The 26,001-nt window shown below is 34.3% G+C and overlaps 3 non-coding genes across 3 annotated transcripts; all 3 read left to right on the top strand.

Annotated features, from left to right (window-relative positions):
• Window positions 1-16,668: 16,668 nt before the first annotated feature.
• On the top strand, window positions 16,669-16,740 carry Trnae-cuc. The gene has a single exon. It is a non-coding gene; the product is annotated as a tRNA-Glu (tRNA).
• Window positions 16,741-17,390: 650 nt separating this feature from the next.
• Window positions 17,391-17,462, top strand: Trnae-cuc. Its single transcript has one exon. It is a non-coding gene; the product is annotated as a tRNA-Glu (tRNA).
• Window positions 17,463-21,596: 4,134 nt separating this feature from the next.
• On the top strand, window positions 21,597-21,668 carry Trnae-cuc. Its single transcript has one exon. It is a non-coding gene; the product is annotated as a tRNA-Glu (tRNA).
• Window positions 21,669-26,001: the final 4,333 nt, after the last annotated feature.

The raw sequence follows: 26,001 nt of genomic DNA, 5'->3' as shown, positions 1-26,001 counted from the left end.
GTAACTATACAGCGTTCCAGGATCATTGAACTTAGCACTGACTCACCCACATTAAAATTCCATGATACAACTTTAAAAATAATTTGTTTCACGCCTAATAAAAAGTGTACCAGCCGTAAAACTAAGGGCTGCGATACACAAACAAATTGAACCGTCATGAAATGGTTTATAATATACACACTATTATATTGTACAGTCAATATTAATAACGAAGGCGTTTCTCAGAAGTTTAAGCATCGAGAAATCTCTGTCAACTCCCGAAAAACCGTTTAATTGGGTCACCACGCCAAACCCACTGCTCGATGTGTCGCGGGTTCGATCCCTGATAGGAAAAGCGTTTGTGTGATCTAAAAATATTCTACGATCTTGTTCTGAGTCTGGGTGTCTCTGTGCATGGGAATTGTATGCTCATGAAACCCCCTGCGGCACAAGGATAATTTTTTTAAGGAAACAATAGCTGGAACAAAAAGAACCAAGAAAATATTTTCCGTGATTAAAAAACCATATTATTACAATATAATTGGCTATAATACTTTAAACCGTTAAAAATACTTCACTTTACAATGGAGAATTGAAAGTAATTCACGTTTAACCGGCCTTAGTCCCAAAAACAAACTGAAAACAGGTTGGTAACAAAACATTTTTTGTGAACAACTTTTAAATTTTGATCCAGTCAGCCTTTAGTACCATTAAAGCTGGCGGTAAACTGGGATATATGAGAGCTACGTTGTGCCCTTCCGTGGAAAGTTTACGTAATAAAGTTTTCTTTTAATGCACCCATGACAACACACTTTCAACGACTGAGTGATGCGTTTCTGAGGGCATATTTTCCGACAGTTTCGCTTGCTTTTCGTGTTTTTGTGTTGTGTAAGTTAAGGTTGTCGCTGTGTTTTGTTACATTTTAAGGTAAGGTATAAAGTTGGAATAAGAAACGATTGCTGAACGAATTCCTTACTTACCTACCTTTTTAAACAGCCCAAAGCGGGTTGAACTCGCGGCACTCAGGATTGTGAGTTCGACCGTTTTTATTCACTTTAATTTTAGTGTTTAAGACCAAAAGTCTGCCCATTCTGCGTCGGATGGTTTTAGGAGGCTGTCAGCCAGCCAGCCCAGCCATCCCAACTCCCTCCAGAAGCGCAGAATTCTCCTGGGACGTTCGCAGGCTTCTGTGATGGAGCTCGGTGTACCGAGGATCCCTGCCCGGTATTCCGCGACCCCCGTTCACTCCAGGAGCACGTTAACCGCTGATTCTTCATATTGCAGACAGCCAGACATAGTAGACTATCTGTATCATTGATGGTGAAAAGGTGTTTCTTAAGTGAAATGTACCCGGTCAGCGAGACGCAGAGCATCCTCTCCTTTTCGCAACTGCGATAATACTGCTACAGCTAACGCGGCAGTTCGACTCACGACTGAGGTTGGGTCCAAAACTACTTGAGCTATCCCGATAAATACGCGTGAGTAAACCGTTGCATCATTTAATAATGAATCTATACTACTTAAAGAGGAGGTTGTCGGCCAATGTTCAGCAAAGTTCTCGTCTCGTGGTTACATTTGAGACTTAAGACTTGAACGATAAGCCTGCACAGGAACAGACGATTCTGTCGATCGATCATTTATATCTTCAACATTATGATTGATTCGAGCGCAGCATTACATTTGAGTAATCATGATTTATGTGGCCTTGAGAACTGGGTATTTATAGATTTTAATAGAACTTATATTTTATCGTGTTTTTCCTATCATATATATATATTTGACACACGCATTAAGGCATTTAATTCCATCCAGATTCTGGACAAGCATTCTCGGATCACAAAAATCTTTGTCCATGGCCTGTTTGCTTATCGGTGGATTTGGCAGGGTGACTTTTGTACCATTATATAGACAGCTGAAATTCAAAAGGTAATAGGTAATAATTAAATCTAGTTACTAAACTACATTAAGTAGTGGGGTGATTCTCGGGAAAAAAGTAAGACAAGTTAAAAACGTCATTATCCTCACCACACTTTTAATACTGCAGATTAATGTATTCTTATTTTTTTTATCCAAGTTCGTAAAGTACTCCGGCTATTAATAGATAATTTCAATATTTAAACAATTTAGCCGTACAGTTACTTAGACCAGCTGGTGAGGTGAGGATAATGACGATGTTAACTTGTGTTACTTTTTTCCGGAGAATCACCCAGTGGTCGAGCATACGGAACCAGCTGATTTACAAAAATCTCAGGCGCCATCTAAACGCTTTAGAAAAAACATTACAATTGTCCAACCGTTGAGAAGTTCATAGAAATACTCACGAACATTAACATTATTTTCAATAACTAGGTAATCTATAGAAACTCACTTTTATTATTCAGTCTTATGTTGTTTCGTTGAGTTGAGTTTGAGTGAGGGTAGGCAATTTTAAGGAAACAAAAGAACAGATAAGTTGATCTTGTAATTTGATTTTGGAAGATCGACTGGAGATCAGTGTGATAAGAGACTGCGTGACGCGTCTTGAGTTAATGAAGTGAACGAAAATGTTGAAGGTAGTCTTTTAAACTGGATAGAGAAAGTCGCCAGAAAATAAATACAAGGGAAATAGAAAAGTTTGATACTGAAATTAATTTGTTAATAATATTCAAAAGTTTATTACGTTACATTTTAGGCTTCCGTGCCTAAAGGAAAATGACCCTTATATGTGCCTCTGTTAGACAGTTCAGAGTGTCCGTCTAACCGTCACTATGCTGAGATTTAATAGGCGGTTGAATTTTTTTCAGGTGTTGTTCTTTTGCAACAAATAATATAATTCAAAATAAATGTTAAGTATCGATTTAACAGACAACAAGGACGCCATTTTTGGTTTAATTTTTTAGCGTATTTATAATAATATCAGTGTCCCGATTTCCACTCGCACTTGACTAGTTTTTCTTACACACATTTCCTAAATCCTGTAAAGCTTCTAAAATACAAATAATCCCTCGGTCAGCTCATAGTTCAAGCTTAGAAACTTCGAAAACCAAACAAAAACTCTCAATAAAAGTGTGTTCGAACTAAGTCCAATATCTAGCTCCTATTTATATAATTTCCAACCTTTATCCTATCGGTTCAGTACACGTAAGCCGGTACGACTGACTGACTGCCGGCTTACAGCAGTGGCTACTTACTTACGGATGAGGTCTTCAAACACGAGCACTGAGAAGTATTGTCCCGATTGATATTTTGTTTTGAGATTAAGGTTATATTGAAACTACATACAAGGCTGGAGGAAATAAGAACTTGTGGGCATTAGACAGTACAGACTAGGCAGGCTTACTAAGATAGAGGAAAACTCAAAATACATATATGTGAATGATACTACTTATGCAGAAATTAGGATGAAGTCCTAAGTTAGGATTGAACCTGCTTTTCGAGCATACAAATCCATGTGGCCTCAAGGATACCACGATACGTGTAAATGGAAAAAAAGCATGGTTAAGTAATCTTAAAAACATGTAATGAGAATTATTTAGAGAGTACAAAACTGCGGTTCAAGAGAAAAGCAGTTACGCGCACTAAAAACTAATTTGGATTTCTACATTCTTTAGTTCTAAAATATACATTGTTTCCAGTATAAATTAGAAGTATTCTGAGCAGCACTTGAAATTTTATATGAAATTATTTTTGAATAATAATTGTTCTATGAACAGTACTGCTTTGTTCTTCTTTCACTATAATTTTGAAACAATGGTGCATATGTTTAATTCTTTTTTTTCCAAATTTACACTAGATAGAATACCATTACGCATGATGTGGTCTCCTATAACTGAAGAAACACTAAGTCATTGGTGTTTTCGTGATTTGTCATTTCTAGCTTGTAAGGTGTATTCTTTGTTGGAGAATTAAATAAATAAATAAATGTAATATAGATAAAGTCAATAGCGTCAACTATTAAATTGCCTGTCAACTATAATGCCCACTTACATAATATCAGACCAGTGTTCACAAGTACAAGATGCATGACGTTACACAAGTGAATTTCATCGTCATATCCTTCAAATCGTTAAACACCGTACACTACGGTAACCACGTCTCAATCACAACATAAAGTTCTAAAACTCTCGAAATGTACCAGACAGCACTATCAACGAGATCTGATTTGAAATTTCATCAGGTATGCGTTTGTTACTCGAAGCACGGACCACCTTTACGTCTCCCGACGCCTTATGTAAATGACGCAGCTTCTAACATCGCGTTTTAACTCCCCCGACTGTTTTCCACTTCATTTGTTACCGTTTTTTGTAAGTATTTCGGGATTTGTTTGTTTTTGCATAGTTTTTTTTAATCGACTTCCGCAGTAAGGAGTTTAGTCCTTGTGTTGGGGGGGTATTACAAATATTTAATTCACATCAAAGACACCTGGTTTCAGGACAAATATTCGAGGATCACACAAGCCCTTGTCCTATGCGGGGTACAAACCAGTGGGTTCATAATAACACTAGGTTTGGTGACGGCTTGTGGAGTTGTACACTTTGATTTTATCCATAATGAAATAACAGGTTTAATTTTATAATATGCACCAAAACAGAAAAGAGTCAATGAATAAATTAAACTAAAACCTAATCTATATTCAAATTTACGTAAAAACAAAACACTATCATAACACTTTGGCCTGAATCAATCAAATTAGTTCGTCAAAGCTAAACGTATATCAATTGACAATGTTTATAATAACGAGAATAGTTATAGAAAAAATAAACATCAAAAATACTTTAAATATGAAAGTCAAACAGACAGACAAAATAAACTAGATACAGATGTAGAAAACTATATCTGTATCTAGTTTATTTTGTCTCCTAAACCGCTAAACCGCTTGAGATAAAATTTCGTATAGAGATAATTTCCACCTTAACATTGGTAAACTTTAGCTGTCACAATAAACATCCACAGGGGCAAAAGTATTATAGGTGAAACATATTTGTCAATAAAAGCAAAAATGTTTAACCAAAAAAATATACAGAATAACTGGTGCTCAACTCAAAGTCAGATCTTTGGAACGGTAATGTTAAATTGGATTCTTAAAAGGGTTTCAGGTACGAAAGTGCAAAGCAATTTAACTTAGACGCTGTCATGAAACCTCACACTTTAACGTTCTCTTATATTTTATCACTTCTTGTTGTCAAGTTGCTTGAGAAATTACTCGAGGTAAATGGATGGCGAATGTTTTGAAAGCAATAAAAATAATAATATAATATATCGTGGGACAGAGCAGAGCTTGTATTATGATAACCAGACCACTGATACACTTGCTTATATATTTCTAAATACATACATATTATAGATAAATTACACCCAGAACATTTGTCCTGGGTGGGAATCGAACTCACGACCTTCAGTATAGCAGTCAGGGTCACTAGAAGTTATCTAGACCAACACGTCTCAATTAAAATTCCAGTCTATAAACATCTCATTGGTACAAGAATCTTTCGATATACAGATGACTGTAGCATAAGTTACCATGCTTTGCAGTATGGCGATTTCATATTCAAATATTTGGAATGAGTATTTACTCATACATTATTTGTAATAAAAATCGCCTATTCCAAACTTAATCTCACGTAACACTTGTACTAGTTAATCCCAAAGTAACGGAGTCCCAAAGAAACGACTTCGCAATTGAGTCCCTATTAATAAACATGGATTGAAATCGGACTAACAATACCATACTTACACCGGGTTTAACACGGTATGGTAACCCAGCATTTTTTTCAAGTGACTAAGGTTCTTGAAAAGTAAGAAAATAGCAATAGACCATCACGTACCCTTTCTGCAATGCCAAAATTCTTTGGAACAAAAATATTGTTATATTCTGACCGTCAGTCGTAACCTTTAGAATAAAAGTCGGTGCCAAACAGACCCCAAAGGATAGCAAATGTTCAATTTCACCAATATTGGTTCAGAAGTGAAACGCGAAAAACTACAAAGCGTTGTGTATCTGATTTTCACGCTGAATTTTTGTCAAAACATTTTAAAATACGAGAGCAAAAGAAAATTTCATTTTAGTGTATAGAAACATGTTTGATTTTGTTTTGGGAGTATTTGTTATTTTTGTTTATGGCTATTACCGTATCGCACAACAATCACCTTTAGTTTAATCACGAAACAATAAAAAACCAAATTTTTAAAACATATAGTGTATAAAATAGAAACATAAATGCACACAATTATTTCTAAAATACAATTATGATTTTCAAATACAATCTGATAAACAATTTAACCCCCTACTACTAAGGCAAGTTCTCGTTTTGTCACCTACATGCACCTCATGAAACCTTAAAGTAAGACAGCTGTAATACTGTGTGTGTAATAAGTAAAACTGAGTATCAAGCTTAAGAATCGGTTAGCATAGTCATAACTTTTGAAGGGCAACCATTTCTTTTTCTGTACAGCATCCTTGGTATACATTTCAGACTTGCACGTGGCCAATTTTAACCTTTGACCTCTACCAATTTTAGCCCAACAAAACAGAGGTATTAACACTACCTATGTTACACTACACAACCACACAAGCTGTAAGGTACTCATACATAGACACGTGCAAACACAGAGTGTATCGATAAAGTTATAGTTGAATGTAATCGAACCGTAAACAATCTATGAATCGCAATATCGAACTGCAATATTTCTGGTCTATCGCTCAACAGGGCAAGCGTGGCGCAGTCTAGCGGCGTGCATACTGAGTTATATGCTTAAATAACCCGCGCCTGTAACTGTTTTATTTCAAGCATTAGGGTAAATAGATCTTTTTGAAAGTATAGATGGTTAAATTACTGATTAATTCTGTAATTTAATTTTATTTATTTTAAGGGTTATTCAGAAATATGTTTGACTGAAAAAGTTAGAAGGAAAACGTCAACGTGGTGTCAGTTTTCTTTCTTGTTATATTTAACTATGATAGTGAAATTTACCAAAAACGTGTTTGGTTTTCAAAATCTTTCAAGATTTTCTCTTTTATGAATCCTCGGAATTTTTCTGGTTAGAACTAATTAAAATTATCTAATTTCGTTCAAAATTAAAAATTTATATTACTATATACTTAATCTATATAAGAACAAATTTATAGCCTTCCAGTGAAACCTTCCTTTCAAAAGTAAAAAAAAGTACGCGATGAAGTACCTACTCATGATATCCCGATTTAAAGAATGTCTGTCCACAAATTACATTTCCAGTACGAAATACACTACCATGCATTCAATTTGACCCACCATTGTTGAGGCTTAATTATAAATAGTTGTAATTACGCGACTGCAAATGGGAATTCTGTTTTATAACACAATGTGTGGCCTGGTTTCATAGTACTTTCAGGTAAAATAACTAGCCTAGCTTTTCATTTTTCAGTATAATTGGCTTTTCTGTATATATTTTATGTCATACTTAAAATAATAGTGGGTTTGTTTCGCTCATTTTGTTGATTTAGTACTTGAAAGTAAATTTATTTAAGGCTTAGCTGGAATTGTATTTTTAAAATTTTCTGCTCTTGTTCTTGAAGTTTGGATGTAATAATTAACTTTGGTAGGGTTGTAAAACTTAGAATTTATTTTATACCGTTTCATTGCCGAACAGAAAAGGTCTCTGTTGTCTGTCCGTCTGAAACCAGGCTGTAGAACATGAACCGTGGTAGCTAAACTGCTTTAAATATTTAGGGATGGTATATACTTTTACAGATGTAACAAAAAATAAAGATCGAAGGTAAGCAACGATTGTTCCGCCATTAATTTGTTGGTCCCCTCAAATATATTTATCACCAGACCGTTTTTTTTCTTCATTTGCTTTTGAACCCACATTAATCTGCGTGAGTCCGCCTCGCACTTGACGTGTGTTTTTCTGAACGCCACCAACACTAACGAATTTTAACCTTGTATTGCTATTTGCAGTTCAAAAGCTTACGTCGCGTGGGTCAAGCAAATTTCGTGACTCACAAATGCTTCATTCAAGTCTGTTGTGTGCGTCATTTAAATGTTTTTCTAACCCTCCACACAAAACCCTGGACACAAGGAATATTTTTTTCGGAAACTAAAAACACTAACGAAATCTTCAACTTATCAAAGGGATGTCTTGTCTTACCCTTCGTTCAAACCAATATAACGCAACATACTTCATGTTCTTCCTAATTTAGTAAACAAGTCACGCTTGTGTCATTGATCTCAAATCTCCGTGGGAAGCCTTAACGAGGCAAAGATTTCCCGATGCTTTGATACCGTACCTTGGCCCTGTGTAAATATGAGCAGGGGTTTTAAACATTGTGGTCGAGATTCACAGGAGCAGGGGTTGCCAACGTTGTGGTTACGTTCACTAGATTTAGGCTGGGGTTCGAAACATTGTGGTTATGTTCTCAAGACCTGGGGCAGAGGTTAGAAACGTTTTTATCATGATTTTTATATTGGACCGTGGCTATGTTATGATGAATTATTATATGTTTTATATAACAACCGTTGATTAATCCAAGGTAAAGAAGGATTATCTGAAATTGATAGCAAATACTTACTGTATTTATAGGACAATAATGTACACAAAGTAAACAGTTGTAGCTTCTAATCAGTAATTCAGAATCTGGTACGCCGAAGAAGGAATTTAGGTCAGGCTAATTAATTAATTACAGTAATCAGGCATGTACGCTGAATTTACATAGTATTAGGTAAGCACTAAATGGATTAGACCGATAGGATAATCACTTGGTATGGTAAGGAAAAATCGATTCATTTAAATCACGCACCTTTCAGAAATATATCGACAAATAATCAAATAGAAGAGATGTGTATATACAGCGTAACAAAGGTCTGAAAAATTAGTCTTCTGTTTACCCTTGAAAGCGTAAGTAGATACATAGTATCTGATAGCATTTCCCACATTTATTATGCAGGTATACACCGTGATTTTTAAGACGGCTTACAAAAGCAGCCCAGTTCATGTATCCAATGACTAGAACATGTTCATGATAAAAAATAGGTATTTATGACATTTGAATAAATTCAAAAATTAAATTTTTATTCAATATTATGATGCAATTCGTAGTTTTTTAGAAACACAGCTCTGTTGCGAGCGCGGTCCGAGCCTTGTAACAATGGTGAGGGGTGCGGGCGGCGGCGTTTTTATCATTTTTAAGAGTATATTTCAGATTTATCTTGTTTAATTTTTCTTCGTACTAATTATTTTAGTTGATCGCGCGTATTTTACGTCGGATACATGAACTGGGCTGCTTTTGTAAGACGACTAAAAATCACCGTGTATATAATATAAATGCATGAAATAAACGGTTAAAATTATACTCATTGTTAAGCATTTACAACTTAAAAATAACTTAATGTTGATAATGTGTTTTTTTTTATCATAAAGACATCACTTAGTTGACTAAAAATGTGTAAATATTTACTGTTTTCGTATCGTTACATTTTAGAGTCGCAAGTTACTCACACTTTATTATACAACTTATCTCCAAAAAGACATAAGTGTAGATACTTAAATTTTTACAGCCCAAAAAGAACCCTTAACCACGATGTTAAGAAAAAAACTTTTATATAGCCTTATGAAAGTATTGTAATAACTTAGCTAATCTTAGCAGAAGGAGCGCATGGTCATAAAAAATCGGATGAGTACTGAACAGATTCGTATACAACGGGTTCCGTAGACGCATAGATGGTTATTTATGTGCTTACGATTAGGATGACAATTGGGTACACAAAGTTAAAAATGTATTCAGTCTGTAAGATAGAAAGATAAAAATGTTTGATAAACTTTTTTCTGAATGTTAAAAATTAACAAAGAGAAACTGTCTTAAAGAATATTAAAAATGTTTCTTTCATAACGCACTCATTGTCTAAGAAATATCAAGTTTTGACTGGTTTATCGGTCAAGGTTAATGTCAAGCCTTCTTTTGCCATTAATTAGATGTAAATACTACCAATTCTCATAAAAAGATAATACAGGCTTTGAGTATGAGTATCAGACGAACCCTGAAAAAAATATTCAGTGGAAATGTAATCATGTGTTTATGCTTCCGCGAAAAAGATTGGTTTGCGCGAAATTTTAGAGTAAAATTGTATTGAATTATTTATGCAGGTATACAGGTTCAATCTTGTTGCAACGCCAAAGTATTTTTGTAATATATCTTTTGTTTAAAAAAAAATGTCAATGCTCAAAAAAAAATTGCTTATCAGCACACACGTTTAAAAACCTATTTACTCAAGTCAGACAGAATTTTGACTTTACTTACCATACATCATACTTAAACAATGAAATTATTATGAAAAACATCATTCATAGTTCGCAGACGGTTTGACTACACCCCAGAGCGATAATTACAGCTAATATTATCCTCATTAATTAGCATACTCTAAACTACAGCATCGCATTAAAATACACATTATAATTAGATTTCAGACCAAAATGTTCATGCAAATAGTTCTAACAATATGTAGACAACAAATAAATTGCGGCTAGCACTGGTTGCCAATTGTTACGTTAGACGAGGCGCTAACGCCAGATTTATATAATGGCCGTTTACAGCGCTTATTCAGCGCTCATAGCGCTGGATACTGAGTTATCGCGAAGCTAGTCAGCGCTTTTGATTTGCAACTTTTTAATTTTGTCATCATATTTTTTGTTTTTTAGTTACTCCTAGCTATTGTTATGCTAAAGGAAACTGTTGAGAATAGAATCATATTTTAAGGGACATGGATTCGCCCATACATATTTATGTATTTTGTAGGAGAAATTGACAGTTTAATTTGAATAAGTATTAAAAAAATAACATAAAAAAGAACTAAACCAAACATTTTTTCTTATATTAAAAAGAAAAAAATGTGTCATTTAATTTGAACGTTGTAAATGACATCATTTACTTAAGTTTAAAGATTACACATCTATAACATAACATCGGCCATCTTGATTCAAGCGGCCGCCATCTTGTTTCGAGCGCTGTTACCCGCTGAACACACTCAATGGTTGCCACTGCGGTCCACGTGATGTATGAGCCAGGGAAACAATAAAACAAGCTGCGAAAAATATTTGGATGTAACTACAGACGTCTATAGGGATTTGTACCGAGTAATATACGACGATGATAGGATTCTGTATGGTTGAGCTGTAAATTGGTTATTTACAGTATGTTTTTGTTTGCGAGTAAGAAATCGTATATCATGCAACAAGTTGAAACATGGTACTGTAGACTCGTAGGGAACGTTGGGTACTATTATACACTGGAACTAGAGAGCGAAAAATGTTCATATAGCATTGATAATTGTTTTTGCGTGGTTTACAGTTTTAAATAATATTATACTTGACCACGGCCTGATCGACCCAATACTGAACTAACCGTTCAAGTGAAATCTTTTGTAGCCTGTTTGATTTAATAAGCTAAAAGAAAAACTAATCGGTTGGGAGAAAAACAAAATTTAAGGCGATCAAAACTTTAAGGACCCACAACCTATTTTAACCCTTTACTTTTGAAACCCTGGACGAGACTAGAAGCTTTATAAATAAAACTAAAATAGGAAGAGAACTGATGGTCCTCCTTGGAGAGGCCTATGTCCAGCAATGGACTGCGATAGGCTGATGATGATGATGATGGTCCTACTTAAGAGGGAGACCTATCCAATTGACCGTTGTGCTGATTGATTAATTATCAACATCCTTTTTAATTTACGATAAAAGAGTGACGTCATCAAAATCGTAAGCCTTCACTTCCACAGTAACGTTATTTCAAAAAGCCCAAAAATACATTAGCATAAAGGTTGTGTCCTTCGTATATTTTGTATAAAAACCTTATTTAACATTTCAAAAAAGGGTCGCTCCAAGATAACTGATGACTTGCAGAGTCCTTGTAAAGCAGGATTAAGGGGGCGTACTTAGTTGGACAGTTTTATCCTTTCACTAGCTTTCTATAAAACTTGCGCATGTCATTTAATGGCTTAACAAAGATGGACGAAAGGTAATCTCTGAATTCTAGGTTTGTAAGGTGAGAATAAATAAATAGAACAATAAAAAAGTTTTGATTAAAAATAAAGACCTATTATTGTATCATTACTTAATACAAAATACTCGCACACATGAAAGTAACTTATTTTATATAATTTTAAGGTCTTTCCAGACCAGTTAGACATTCACAGTGATAAAATTTAGCTATTTACAAGATTTCTCGCTAATCGGCATCTCTTAACATTTTTTTTTGTCTCTTTTTACCCGGGCAGTTCTATTACCTACTGCCATTACCATGTCAAAACACAACACCATGAAATGACAAAAACTGGTCCTAATTTAGCATTCATACTAGACTTCAAAGACAATGAGGTATAAAAACTCCTAAAACTGAACACGGAATTTCCATTGTATCTTGTCTCCTATTAGTTGCAGCGTAATGTTGTATAGCCTAAAACCTTCCTCGATGAATGGTCTATTAAACACAAAAAGCATTTTTCAATTTGATCCAGTAGTTTCTAAGATAACCGCGTTCAAACAAACAAACCAACAATCAATGAAACAAATTCTTCAGCTTTATAATATTATTATCGAATATTTATAATATAATTAGTTTGTGTCGAGATCTGCTTGACATGAAACAAAATCTTCTCACAACTCACAAGCAACTGGTACATTGTTATACTTTAATTCCTCAATCCAGATTGAAGCGGATAAAATCGGATAAAAGCGGTACAAACTGGACAGGGGGTTATATATATTTGGTATCACATTATTTTTAGTTTAGCCATCGGATGTATTTATTTTTTGGACTTATGTTTTTCATGTTCAACTTACCGTGGGATTGGTTTCGTACGAATTTTCTTTTTGTTTGATATTATTTTGGTGTTTGGGTTGATTTTATAACTACTTATGTAGTATGTTTACCTTGTATAAGACAGGAAGTTTGTGAAAATGTTTTCGTAACTTACCTATGTTTTATTCAAAATGAACCGGTCAAGTATAAGTCGGGATTGCGACAGTGAGGATTCCGTAAGTAAAAATAAACCTCTCAGGCCGCTTGAGCTTACTATTATTTTGACAGAGATTCAAACTTATTTCAAATATTTTTTTACTATAATTGTAAGAGTTTAGTCTCCGTGTTTCGGAAGGCACGTTAAATTATGGGTCCCGGCTGTTATTCCTACATCTTTGACAGTCGTTACAAGTAGTCAGAAGCTTGAAAAGGTCTGACAGCCAGTCTAACCAAGGGGTATCGTGTTGCCCAGGTAACTGCGTTAAGGAGGTCATATAGGCAGTCGCTCCTTGTAAAACACTAGTACTTAGCTGAAACCGTTGGACTGGTAGCCGACCCCAACATAGTTGGGAAAAGTCTAGGCCGATGATGATGTAAGAGTTTAGTCTTGTTAGATGTATGTTTTTTGATGTTCAAATTAAAATCGAATGTTTTCATTAGGAATAGTCCTTTTTCAAGCACTTTTTTAAACGTAACGATTCCAAAATGTCATTAATATGGAGAAAAACGAGCAAAACACTCAAACTCATATCAAAACAGATTTTCCGCAAGTTATCTTTTTGTGAAACATTGTCAATCCATAAAATATGTTAGTGTTATGCAATATTAATCCTACTAATATTATAAGCATGAAACTTTGTTAACAAAACAAACACTCCAACAAAGTTTCAGGTTTACTCTTTCTTCACGCAAAAAACACTAGCGGATTTGGATAGACGATGTAGATAGTTTATAACCTGGATTAACACATAGGATAGTTTTCATCCCGTTTTTATGTTCCCGTGTTATTATTTTCGATTTGCAGCAGGCGGAGCCGGGTGCAACAGATAGTATTCCATAATTGTAAGTACACCTAGAATCTTAAATACTCCCGTTCAAGTAAAAGAGTTTCCTAGAAAAATCGCATTGTACTTAGAGATTTGTTACTGAAGTAATATTTCTCAGAAATCCACACCTCACGGCTTTACACAATACCTTATTATTTTTACCCTTTTCAGTATAATGTTACTTGCAGTGTTTTGAAAGCTCATAGAATTTCTATTTATGAAACATTTTTTTCCATTTTTATTTAAGACATGTTTCAGGGTTGCGTGTTTTTTAAACTTTTATAGTCGTTTGGTTTCACGCGCTTAATTTCGCTTCAGAAGCCTGGCACAGTTCGGGAAAATTATGGCGTTTAAATGATTAATTTGAGATCAAAATCATTTTTGCAGTTCGCGCATTTTAAGTAATCCAAAGGGATTGAAATGGGTTGAGTGAAAAAAACTAATGACGTCATTGCTCATTTTTTTTTTTTTTTTTTATATAACCTTTTTACACAAAAACAGAAAATAATATTTTCCTATTCTTACGTTCTTCATTCACATAAGTAGTAAACTCTTAGGTATAAAACGGTAAAATGCCCATGGGATCCAATAGTTTTTTGGATTTCTTATTTTCTGATATTAGATTATGCAAAACCAGTACGTTGTCATATTCAATGCTAAATGTCATAGTTACCGTAACCACACTCGATATCGCTAATCCCGAACTCACATTGCTCATGACCAGCAATATTGGCAAACACTAAATTCAAATTTCCAGTAACTATGAAAGGTAACAAACGCTGATTACCGCAGTGGCGCTTCATCACGAATTACAGCTATAATATAGCACCTGTATAATGTGTAGTATTTTGATAGTAACTATCGTGAGAATGATTCCTTAATCATGAGCAGACGCGGCGGGATCGCGAGTCGAACAGTTCGGTCAGGTCAGTTCGACTCACGATCCCGCCGCGTCAGCTCATGATTAAAGACTCCGGTTGGGTCCGAAACTAGTCGGGCTACCCCGAAAAACACGCTTGAGTAAACCGTTACCTTCATTTAATAATGTTTAGTATATTATATTTTTAGGGCTTAGGACACACAGGGTAAAGCTAGCACCAAAATACTAAGCGACTGCTATTTGCCGTTTGCCAGTCATTATATCATCATCATTTCCCTGCCCTTATCCCAATTATTATTTGGTGTCGGCGCAATATGTCTTCGTCTTCCATGCCTTTCTTCTGCCAGACAGTGTACCTGTCTGTTTAAAGATGATATCTAAGGTCATTTTGGTTTTTGATTAATTTTTTGACAGAACTTTCAGTGTGCACGTTGTCTTACAGTGAATGCGATACTTGTGTCCACATATATAAACAATATGCATGCTCAAAATGTCTTATGGAGTGGAAATACAAAAACGGGGATGGAAATTCATAGATAGTCTATATACCTATAGTTTTCTCAATTATTGAATATCCATACACTTTCATTGCTATGCATAAAACTAAGTATTATAATATATGCTTTTATTCATCTAAGTACATTAATGCACGCGTGATGTATGCGTCACCTTACACGGTCGCTGTAATGGTCTAGTCGGGCGGTAAGCTGACGCCAGTGTAGAGTCAGATGAAAAGGTATTTTAGTTTTAAAACTGCAGGAATAATACTTTAATATTTATTTACGCGTTTGATATATTACCTATAAGTATTTCGTTTTTCCAATTCTGGAATTGTTTATTCAAATAAAGCTACAAAGTAGCACTTTTCGAAGGTCAGTAGCACCCAAATCGTAACTTAAAATACTTGATTATGAATTTTTAAACTTCATATTTGTACAAGGATTTTTTTGTAATATTTATAAAATGTAATGACACTAGAAATGATCCCTCAAAATTAAAGTGTTAAGTGTGGGTATTTTTATAGACAGTAATTTTTTTTTAATATACGGTACAGCAAAAGCAACTGAACGAAACCATGGCCAGACTCTTTTATGTTTAACCCCAACCACACGATAAAGTGGTTTAGTAATAGCTCTAAATTAACCCAATAAAACGATCTCATGAACTACAAAACTATCTGACCGTACAGACTGTAACATGCAGACTTGTTCGCAACACGGGACCATCCACCGAACGCTTTCAAAGCAATATTAAATCTGATCATTAGTCATGGACGCTTTTGCAGGATAATCCATTTCGATCGGGCACCTATTACGCACACTCAGCGATTTGTCGGTGGTGACTATAGGTTTTTGATGAAATGAGACTGTCCTGTTGATAATTTCTTTTTTTCCTGCGTTGCTTCTCGGGTGGTTTCACAAACATTCAAGTCGCAAATTCAAACCATTGTCCTAACCGTAGATCCAACCCTTACAGGTACAGTTTGGCGTGATAGTGTTTTTTTAAAAGGACTAGCATGTAAGCCAGGATCTACAATGTAACCAACGAAAACCTACGAAACACTTAAGTTCGGTGTGTCCTAGGGGAAACAATTAACTTGCCTTGGAATTTCCTCGTTTTGAAATTAATCAGAAATAGTTAAAAGGAGGACTAAATTGCGTGATGGTGTATTTTAGGTGATTCTTTTTTGGTTAGAGATAGATTGCGACCGGAATCTGTGGATGAAAAGTTTGAGCAAAGAAGAAGTCCTCTTTTATCTTCTACTATAATATGGCTATAGTCAGATATATATGTAGATGTAGGTATTACCTGTCAAAGAGATATTTTACCCACATACTGATTTTTTTATCTAAAATGTATTGTCAAGTGCTAACTCAGTCGTATAATTCGATGATATTTTGATATCATTATTATCAAGCAGTAAAAAAAGATGATAAAAGGTAATTTTATCTGAAGCCATAAAATACTAAGCCTTGTTGTTTTTATCCCCTAAAATGCATGTTTTATCATCATCCGATATGGTCTAGTGGCTAGGATACCTGGCTCTCACCCAGGAGGCTCGGGTTCGATTCCCGGTATCGGAAATTTATTTTCTCTTACTGAATTTGTATTTTTTTATTATCAGATTTTTTTACCGGTATTCTCTGTTGTTCTGGCTCAGAAAACGAAAATATTAACCTACATAAAAGCAAGTCATTAATTAAATCTTTAATTACTGTAATAATAAACAAATTCACTAAACGAGTCCAAAGCCGTTCCTGTCATAAATGTTGTACTTAAAATAGAAACAAGCAATGCCTTTTTTTTGCAAAACCTTACTACACTCAAAAATTATTACTTACAAACATTATGAAAATAATCAATTTTATTAGTTGAAATCAAATGAACACTCTCATTTAGAATTCCATAGAAATTGCCTGAACTTTATGTAAATTAATCCCGAAACAGATTTCCCTGAAATTGTATTCAACCATTTTGTTAGAATTCAGTAACTTGTAAAGCTTCAAATAATCTTAACTTTGAACGAAATGTATGACATCTGACATCCCATGAAATAAAAAAAAAAAAACAAAAAAAAAATGTGTCATTTTTACAATTCTTGCTTCCAATGGTTTACAATTGGCAGCAAGAATAACAACGTAATTGTATGAGTTTTTGTTAAAAACAGATTAAATAAAGCCACGAAAGCTACTTCACTTCGATATGAACAGGAAATTTGTGTTAAAGCTCGTCATCCGATATGGTCTAGTGGCTAGGATACCTGGCTCTCACCCAGGAGGCTCGGGTTCGATTCCCGGTATCGGAATATCTTTTACTCGAATGAATTTCGCTACATTTTTTATAAGCTGAGTTATAACTTCAATTTCTTTTTGTAAGTAAGTACTTTCCAGGTTTAAAAATCTGAAACTTTCCTAAAAAATAAACAGCAACAAAAATACCTTTCTTTAAATCTAATGTATAGGCAACAAAAAACTGATTTTCACCTAACAGTTGTAACGTCAAAAAAGAAAGACAAAATTATAGAGTCGTATTAAAATACGTCTCAATGAATGAAACTATTTACCAAAGACGCGAAGCACCAATAAAGGGAACTTAAACGACTAAATAACTTTAACACTAGCATTAAACATTAACCAGCATCTATAACTAACGAAGGAAAATACTTTGAGCGAAGTAGATATTACGAGATCTTAAAGCAAAAGTACCACCGTTGTGAACACGAGACACAACTACACGCTTTGTAAAGCGCCGTCTCGCTTACACACTGCAAACTGACTTAGTGTGATAGTCTCGTGGTACAGGTACTGAAACTTTCATAATGGAAATGCAATGAATGTTTCACGCCAAAGAAACGTTTATGGTACCACTTAATTCTACTGCAGTTTTAGAAGCGAGATCTTAATCACGTAGTCTACGGTTTCACGTTCACGTTTTAATAAATCTGTTACCGTTTTACGGGATTATACGGTTTGTTTTGGATTACTGGATTATAGGATAACGTGATATACAATCAACTTTCCATGATGACCTTTATATCAGTGAAAGTTATCGTCCACGCGAGAAAGAGTTAGAGAAACACAGGCGACAGAAATTTCAAAAAAAGGATAAAAAATAATTCATTTTTATCACTATATTTTTGTAGTTATTGAAGCGAGAGAGAGACACAATGAAGAGTGGCGACTCTCTTCAACAACTCCAACAATCTTTCTATGTAAGGTGGCGGCTGACTCTACAACATTTGATTTATACCTACAAAAATAAAGCTTGACTAGGCAAATTCCAATTCCCACGCAGCCAAGCTACGCACGCAGTTGGATAAAAGTTACCACATTAAAATTAAAATTTATTACCGTAGCTAATTCAAACATAATTTACCAGGCGATTGGCAAGAAAAGAAAAAAGCTCGTATAATTAATTCTAGCTAATTAGCACAGTTGGCAGGTTGCCGGCAACCCAGACTCGTTTCTAGTTCATTTCGATAGGTCTGTTTCAGAAAACATATCCGGTTGGGATTTTCTTTTTGTTAGAGGATATAATTTAATAAAGTCTCGCCTTTCTTCGTTTTTTGTTGTATTTTATAAAATAAGTATTGTGTTTCGAATTTCTATGTGTGTTGTCTATGTGTATTAATCTATGTGTTAGAGCTATCTATGCGTTAGTTATAAAAATAAGTGTGAGGATTTTAAATATGTATGCTGTGTGTAATGTGCCTACCTATATAAGAAATATAATGTGATAAGTAATGTTGAAGATTTGAAAGAGGTGTAAAAATAAAAATAAAATAGTTGTTTTAAGGAACTGTACACTGAACTGAACTTTGTACATATAAACGTTTTTGTTTTCAAACATATTTGTATTCAATTTGGTATACTATTATATAAGTTACATTTTCGTACAGTTTTTTAACTATAAAAAAGGAACAAAAAATAACCTACATAAAAAATTATCAGTATTTAAAATTATTGTTGCAATAAACACATTTAATTATAGATAAATTCATAATATGCTGTGTATTATAAGCCTCCTTAGTCTTATAAGTTTATAGCTATTAATCTTATCTTAATATTAGCAAGATATTCGCTTTAGGTCATAAATAATGAGTTAATAGGGTTCTGTAATACCTTATCATATACTAGTAATATCTTGTAAGATATTTTTTATTCGACCTTCAAAAAAACTAACTAAATTACTAAGTAATTTCGTATTCGTGTGCACACGTATATCACAAACATTAAAATTACACGAAGGAATAAAAATAATTTTAAAAATGTTCTGTAAAATGCTGTTAATTACAATTCAATAAAAGGGCATTTGGCTAAATCTAATTACATAAATCTGTATAGTTATCACATTATTAAAAAGTAAAAAAGATAAAAAGCACACAGTTTAAAAACATCACTTGCCAGTAAAAAGCGTACTAGTAAGTGACGTCACGCGAGATTTTAATCAATCATTGTAATCGTCAATTTTTGGTTTACGAGATAAAAGAAAAAGTTCCATTATTTTTTGGAAATCTATCTGACTTGCTAAACAGCCTTGTTAAAACAAAACCTTAATACATAACAATACTGTCCTAAATTGTGCCTACACCATGGTTACTCTAGTCGCACAGTTGAGCCGATTTGTAATGAACTGCTGCAAAGGTACAACGGCCGTAGATAAGCTGTGTTTTGTTGTACAATGTGAAAACATAGCATGGAAAACCTGTCATAGTATTTTATTTAACTTTTTTGCCTGTACGTAAAGCCCAGTGGTTGAGGTTACCACGCCAAAGCGCCACTGAGCGCGACGTATGTGATCCACGAATCCTTGTCCTGGGACTGGTTGCGTTGTGAATTTGACTTAAATGTTTGTGAAACAAGCATATTTTTTTTAGGCGATGAAAGGCTCCGCATTATTACGGGAAATGGACTCTTCCATCGATGGAATTATACTATGCTGCAATTATACTATAGTATACATTGAACAGGGTATAGTCAATATTTTTTTTAGGAAATTTACAATGAAATTCTTCTTTGTTAGCGCTAACTCCTCCTAAAACATTTACATTCCTGTCATTCGTCCGTTATGTAATTCTTCTGAAATTAGTAAATCAACGCAGTTTTTCCCCATGAAATTTAAACACTTGATGCAGATCTAAAACTAAAAAGCTATATATTATAGTTTTATAATTTAGTCTTGAGCGTATAAACAAAGTCTACCCTTATTAAAATTTTCTACTTTTAACCTACATTCAAAACATGGGAGTGCTTTCCATCCATCTCAAGACACTGACAAACTATAATAGAGATTAAAGTCGAACTTTCCAAATAGTGTTCGGTCTCAGACAAAACATGAGCAATTTGTTTAACAAATGTTAATTTTGAATAGTTAGTGCGGGTGATTAATCATTGCTAAGTTAATTAAAACTGAAGTTTAGAATAGTCAGATGGGTCCGGGTCTGAGTACCGCGTCACGATAGGTTAAAGTTCTCATTTTACTTACTCTTCTTCTTCTATTCTATCCTAGAGTCTCTTGTTGACTGTCCACTCCGTATTCTTTTACAGGAGAAAATAACGATAGGTGTTGTGTATAGAAAAGTTTTTTGTTTATTAACCTTCAGTTACCCACAGCGGTAAAGGAGGGAGTCTTGTGACTTTGCCTTTCAACTCTCTTGTTTCTAGTACAAAAACAATATTAAACATATAGGTAGTTTTATTAATCGAAAAGAAGAGACATTTCACGGTTCATAGAGTAAAAATTGTCATAACAATATAACGAGGTCCAAAAATGTCAAGGAAGAAAGATATCTCCAGGATTCAAGGTAGCGTCATCATCATCATCATCCCAGCCTATCGCCGTCCACTGCTGAACGTAGGCCTCCCTCAAAGAGCGCCAACCATCCCGGTCCTGGGCAGCCCGCATCCATCCGCTGCCAGCCACCTTCTTCAAATCATCGGTCCATCGTGTCCAAGGTGGCGTAGCATGGCATAAATTATACTCTTAAAGTTACACCTGATTGCGTAGATCATAAATCCAAGAATACTTTCATTATCATCATCGTCGTCATCATCAGCCGGTTCCAATCTACTGCTAGAAATAGGCCTCTCCTAAAGCACACAACTGATCTCGATCTTTAGTTCCAAATAACTAGTACAGCAGAAACAGAGTAAACAATTTAAAAAACCAACGAATCAAGTGGATCAGTCAAAACTCCTATAGCATATACTTCATAGGGATAAGGAATTATAAAATAATAGTATCGTCTGTTACATCTGCCATCAGTTAAATTTACATGCACGAGATAATCTAAATACAAACTGTTTACTTTCAGCGCAGTTATTTAAGTCCACACTTGTATTGGCACACGTCCAGTTTTAACACTTAAGCTTGGTGTAGCCCAGTGACGTGTTGCAATTTAGATTTAAAGTGATTTTATTATTTGTTCAATCATGCAACATCCGATATGGTCTAGTGGCTAGGATACCTGGCTCTCACCCAGGAGGCTCGGGTTCGATTCCCGGTATCGGAATAATTTTTTGTATATTTTATGTTTAAGACTTGAGCTCTTATTTGCCATCTTGCCACGTCACAGTCCAATCCAATTTTGTAATTTATATATATACTAGCTGTTGCCCGCGACTTTGTCTGCGTGATTCTCAAGATGTGAAAAACTATGAAGTTTAATAATAACGATCATAGTAAAAATGTAATGCAATATTGAAAATGAAACACTTTTTTTATATTTTAAGCTTGCTTTTTTATTTCTAAATTATAATGAATCTTGAGCGGCCCAAAAATTATCAAATGTTTGAATCAAACACATTTCATCGTTTACGATACTATCCTGGTGTCAAATATTTCACAGCTGTTTTAATGACTTTCATATTTAATCCCAATATTTATAACTTTGACATTTCTGCCTGCCTGTCTGTCTGTGACATCATAGCTTCCGAACGAATTGAACTATTTTAGTTTTCGTTTAGACATGTTTGACAAATCGAGCCGTTTACTTTCGAAATTTTCCATTTACTTATTGGGTGGGTTATGATTTTCGAGCACGTCTGTTCTTGGGACGGCCTACACATGAAATTGCTAGACGGATTATGACAGTGATTATGAGGTAACATAAAATTTATTATTGTACTGTAACCGAAGAGTTAAACCAGAACCATATTACTGAGTTTGTCTATCTGTCACCTGGCTGTTTCTCAGGAACAGTGATAGCCAGACAGTTGTTATCTGACGATATAAAGAAGATGTCAAATTATTTTTGTGGACGGAGCTGGTGAAGTGAGAGTCGGGCTCGGTAACTGTGGATTTTACATAGTGTCATAAGATATAAGATTTGCCTTTAAATTGCTGATAAATAAAAAGCGTGATATTAAAAAAAATATCAGTCACCCCTTTTTTAAAATTGACAATGACAAAAATCTAAAGTATAGGATATGTGTAATTTGTGATGTTACGACAAAGCAAAATATGAACATAAAAGTGACTTCATGTTCATGAGTTCTATTTACTGTACCAATTACAAAGAAAAATAACGTATTTTATTCGTTAACATACCTGACGATCATTGAAGTAAAATACCTACCGTCATCCCTACTGCATAAATGGAATTTAAATAAAGACTACATGAGGTTGGTTATGAGGTTACGCTGTCGATACCGACAGCCAAAATGAATTTTCCAGACATTGTATGACGGATGTAAGTGCTGATAGCTACACGCTATTATCAGTCTTATTGGGGAAATTTCCAAAAATATGTTCCTAATCCTCGTCGGCTTAGGGATCTCAGAGACTTATTCAGTCTCGCTCCTTCCCTTGTTTTTACCAGGCTACGAAAGAAGAAAATTTTAAATAAGTAGAGAATACAATAAATTGTTAAAGGAATTTTTGGAAGGACCACGTGTGCGGTCTCTATAATGGCGGATGTAGACCGATCAAATCGTTAAAATATTGAAAAATCCCAGGTATCAGTAGACATTATTCTATCAATAGATACATAATATATATTCATTGATAGCTTTGGTCTTATAGATCTTTCACATTGCATACCTATAATGCAGTTTTTGTGCAAGTTTTCTGGGCTTTTTTATCCGAAATACTGTTCCAAGGTAATAATTAACTGTGTCGTTCAGTAATTTTTTGTTATGCGTAATTATAGATGAGATCAATGTGAACTACATGCAACTTTGGGTTGAGTGTCACTACGAATGTTTTGATCTTGAAGTAGCATCGCCAATATTACCGAGCTAAAAACTTAGGCATATACTCCTATCGTAAATAAATACAAAATCATATTACGGCATTCCACATTTGAACTTGAGTCATTTTAGTACATCAATAAAAATAAAAAGAATTTAAGTTCCTCTCTTTCAAGAATGTACCGATTACGGTAACAATTGCATAAAAAAACGTATTAGTTTATGTTTATTTTATTTTACTTGTGAAATAGTCACGGTAGGCCTATATCAGACTTGAAAGAGAATAAAATGACTTATATTGAGAAAATGATTTATTTTCGAAAAATCCTATTATTGCTCTGCCAAAAGTCTTAAGATAAATAGCATGATGTTTTTTTGTGTAAATTGATAACCGTGCTGCCTACTACTCAATGGGGAGAAAATACACCTCATAATTGTATTACACGATGTTACGGGTGAGTCCAAAAATTTAAAATTTTACTGCTCATGCCCCCTGCATAGTAGCGTTATGGTTTTTGTATATTTGTTGTATCATGTGTACGATAAGGCTCATGCAAAATTTGAACGAAATATATTCAGTAGTTTATGAGATAATTTGATATTTGTTTATAGATATAAAAGGCTCCTGCTCACCCCCTGTAACGAAAAGCGGGATAATAAGTAAAAAGTATGTTGACCGGACCTCTTGTTGATATTCTCTGAAAATTTGAATCAAATCTATCCAGTACTTTCCGAGATCTTTCCGGACATACATACAGACAAACAGACAAACAGACAAAAATTCTAAAAATCATATTTCCGGCATCGGAATTTTTCGTAGACCACACTGCAATTATTCTTTCTTAAAAATATTCTATGTACAGTTTTCACTTTTCTACAATTTTATTATATGTATAGATATATATACTAGCTGACCCAGCAAACGTTGTTTTGCCGATTTTTTTAGTGGTATGTATTTTTAATGCCACATTATAAAAAGAAATAAAATCAAATAATTTCGTCCAAAAAATAAAATATATTTTTTAGTGTTAGCAACCCTTAACACTTAGGGGTATGAAAAATAGATGTTGTTCTATTCTCAGACCTACCTAATATGTATGCAAAATTTCATAAAAATCGGTCGAACCGTTTCGGAGGAGTACGGTAACTAACATCGTGACACGGGAATTTTATATATTAGATATATATTACAATACACAGATTATAATACGCAGATTATAATACACAGTGAATGACGTGTCGTGGTATCGATCTCCACGTAGGACAATCATTTATGTGATCCACGAAAGCTTGTCCTGAGTCTCGGTGTGTTTATGCATGTGAAAGCCCCCACGACACAAGGAATAAATTCCTTACTGAGTCGTTCTTTTAAATCCTATAAATTGGCACATTTTTTACTTTTGCTGTAGGTAATAATAATTTTATAAATTATGCAAAAGATACATTTTCACACATTGTTCGTCACTCCATACTACCGCTTCCGTATGAATTATTTCAAACAGATTTTTGTACAAATCAACCCCACAAATGTACGTTTCGTTGATATTTATTCAATAACCGGATTGGCACAATGATTAATTGTTCTCTGTTTTGTGGTTACCGATTGCCCAATTGTGGTATAGATAGGGTTCAATTCATGGGGAAAATGTTTATGTGACCTATATAAGTTGAAATATGGCGTTCGATTGTAAGGGATTTGTTTTTTGCCAAATGAATTTATGCAAGCACCAACGGCCCAATGATCAAACGTGTTTGTCTCAAAACTCTGATCGGACCACGTTTGATGCGAGCGTTGGAAGGTTCTTCAAAGCTAACATTCAGGATAAAATAGGTATTTTGTTTTTTTAATTATTCCAGTGCAAGTTTGACTGTGACACCGAGGATTAAATACAGATAGGACAAGAAAAACGATTTTGCAATTAAAACACACAAACAGCACCTATACTGGATGGACAGACAACGATGCGTCAAGAAAAGGCTGTCGTATTGAACTTTTGTGTTCATAAACACTTTACAAAAAGAGTAATACACGTAAAAGTAGCACAAACCAATTAAAATAGCTCTGTTCATGATCTAACTATCAAACACTTGATTTAAAAAAAATATATGGTCATAGCCCTTGCAACCGTGGGTTTTATCGTTTCCTTTTAAAAAAATCACTTTTTATGATATACTCCATGTAAAAATAATCCAATTATTTTCATGCGAAATATACGTTACATTTCGATTAAAACTGCATGTAATCACCCCACTGTGCACTGCAGGGCAATCTCTTCTCATACGGAAATACAAGCATTGTTCACTACGCTTGCTCATTTTCGGGACAATTAACCTATTTGAAGTTTTGCATCAATTCATTCGAGATATCGCTGCGGTACATTTGTTTTTATTAACCTACATTGTCCTACTAGGCAAAGATCTCCATACATTTGTCTCGTTTTATGATTTTTTAACTAATTATTGTATTTGTCATAATTATTAAGCTCCATTTAGCTTTTGTCTATTGATATTATGTTGTTGTAAGAAAAAAAACATGCAATCAACTGCGATTAAAAAGTGAATAAGTGTTTCTGTACCAAAAATGAGTGATAATAATATAAATCATAGATACCCCATCACCCCATCAGACAAATTCATGAACTAATCCTAAAAATA

Source organism: Trichoplusia ni (assembly GCF_003590095.1).
Source record: "Trichoplusia ni isolate ovarian cell line Hi5 chromosome 25 unlocalized genomic scaffold, tn1 tig00002280_group24, whole genome shotgun sequence".
NCBI lineage: Eukaryota > Metazoa > Arthropoda > Insecta > Lepidoptera > Noctuidae > Trichoplusia > Trichoplusia ni.
This window is presented reverse-complemented; position numbering and strand designations above follow the sequence as displayed.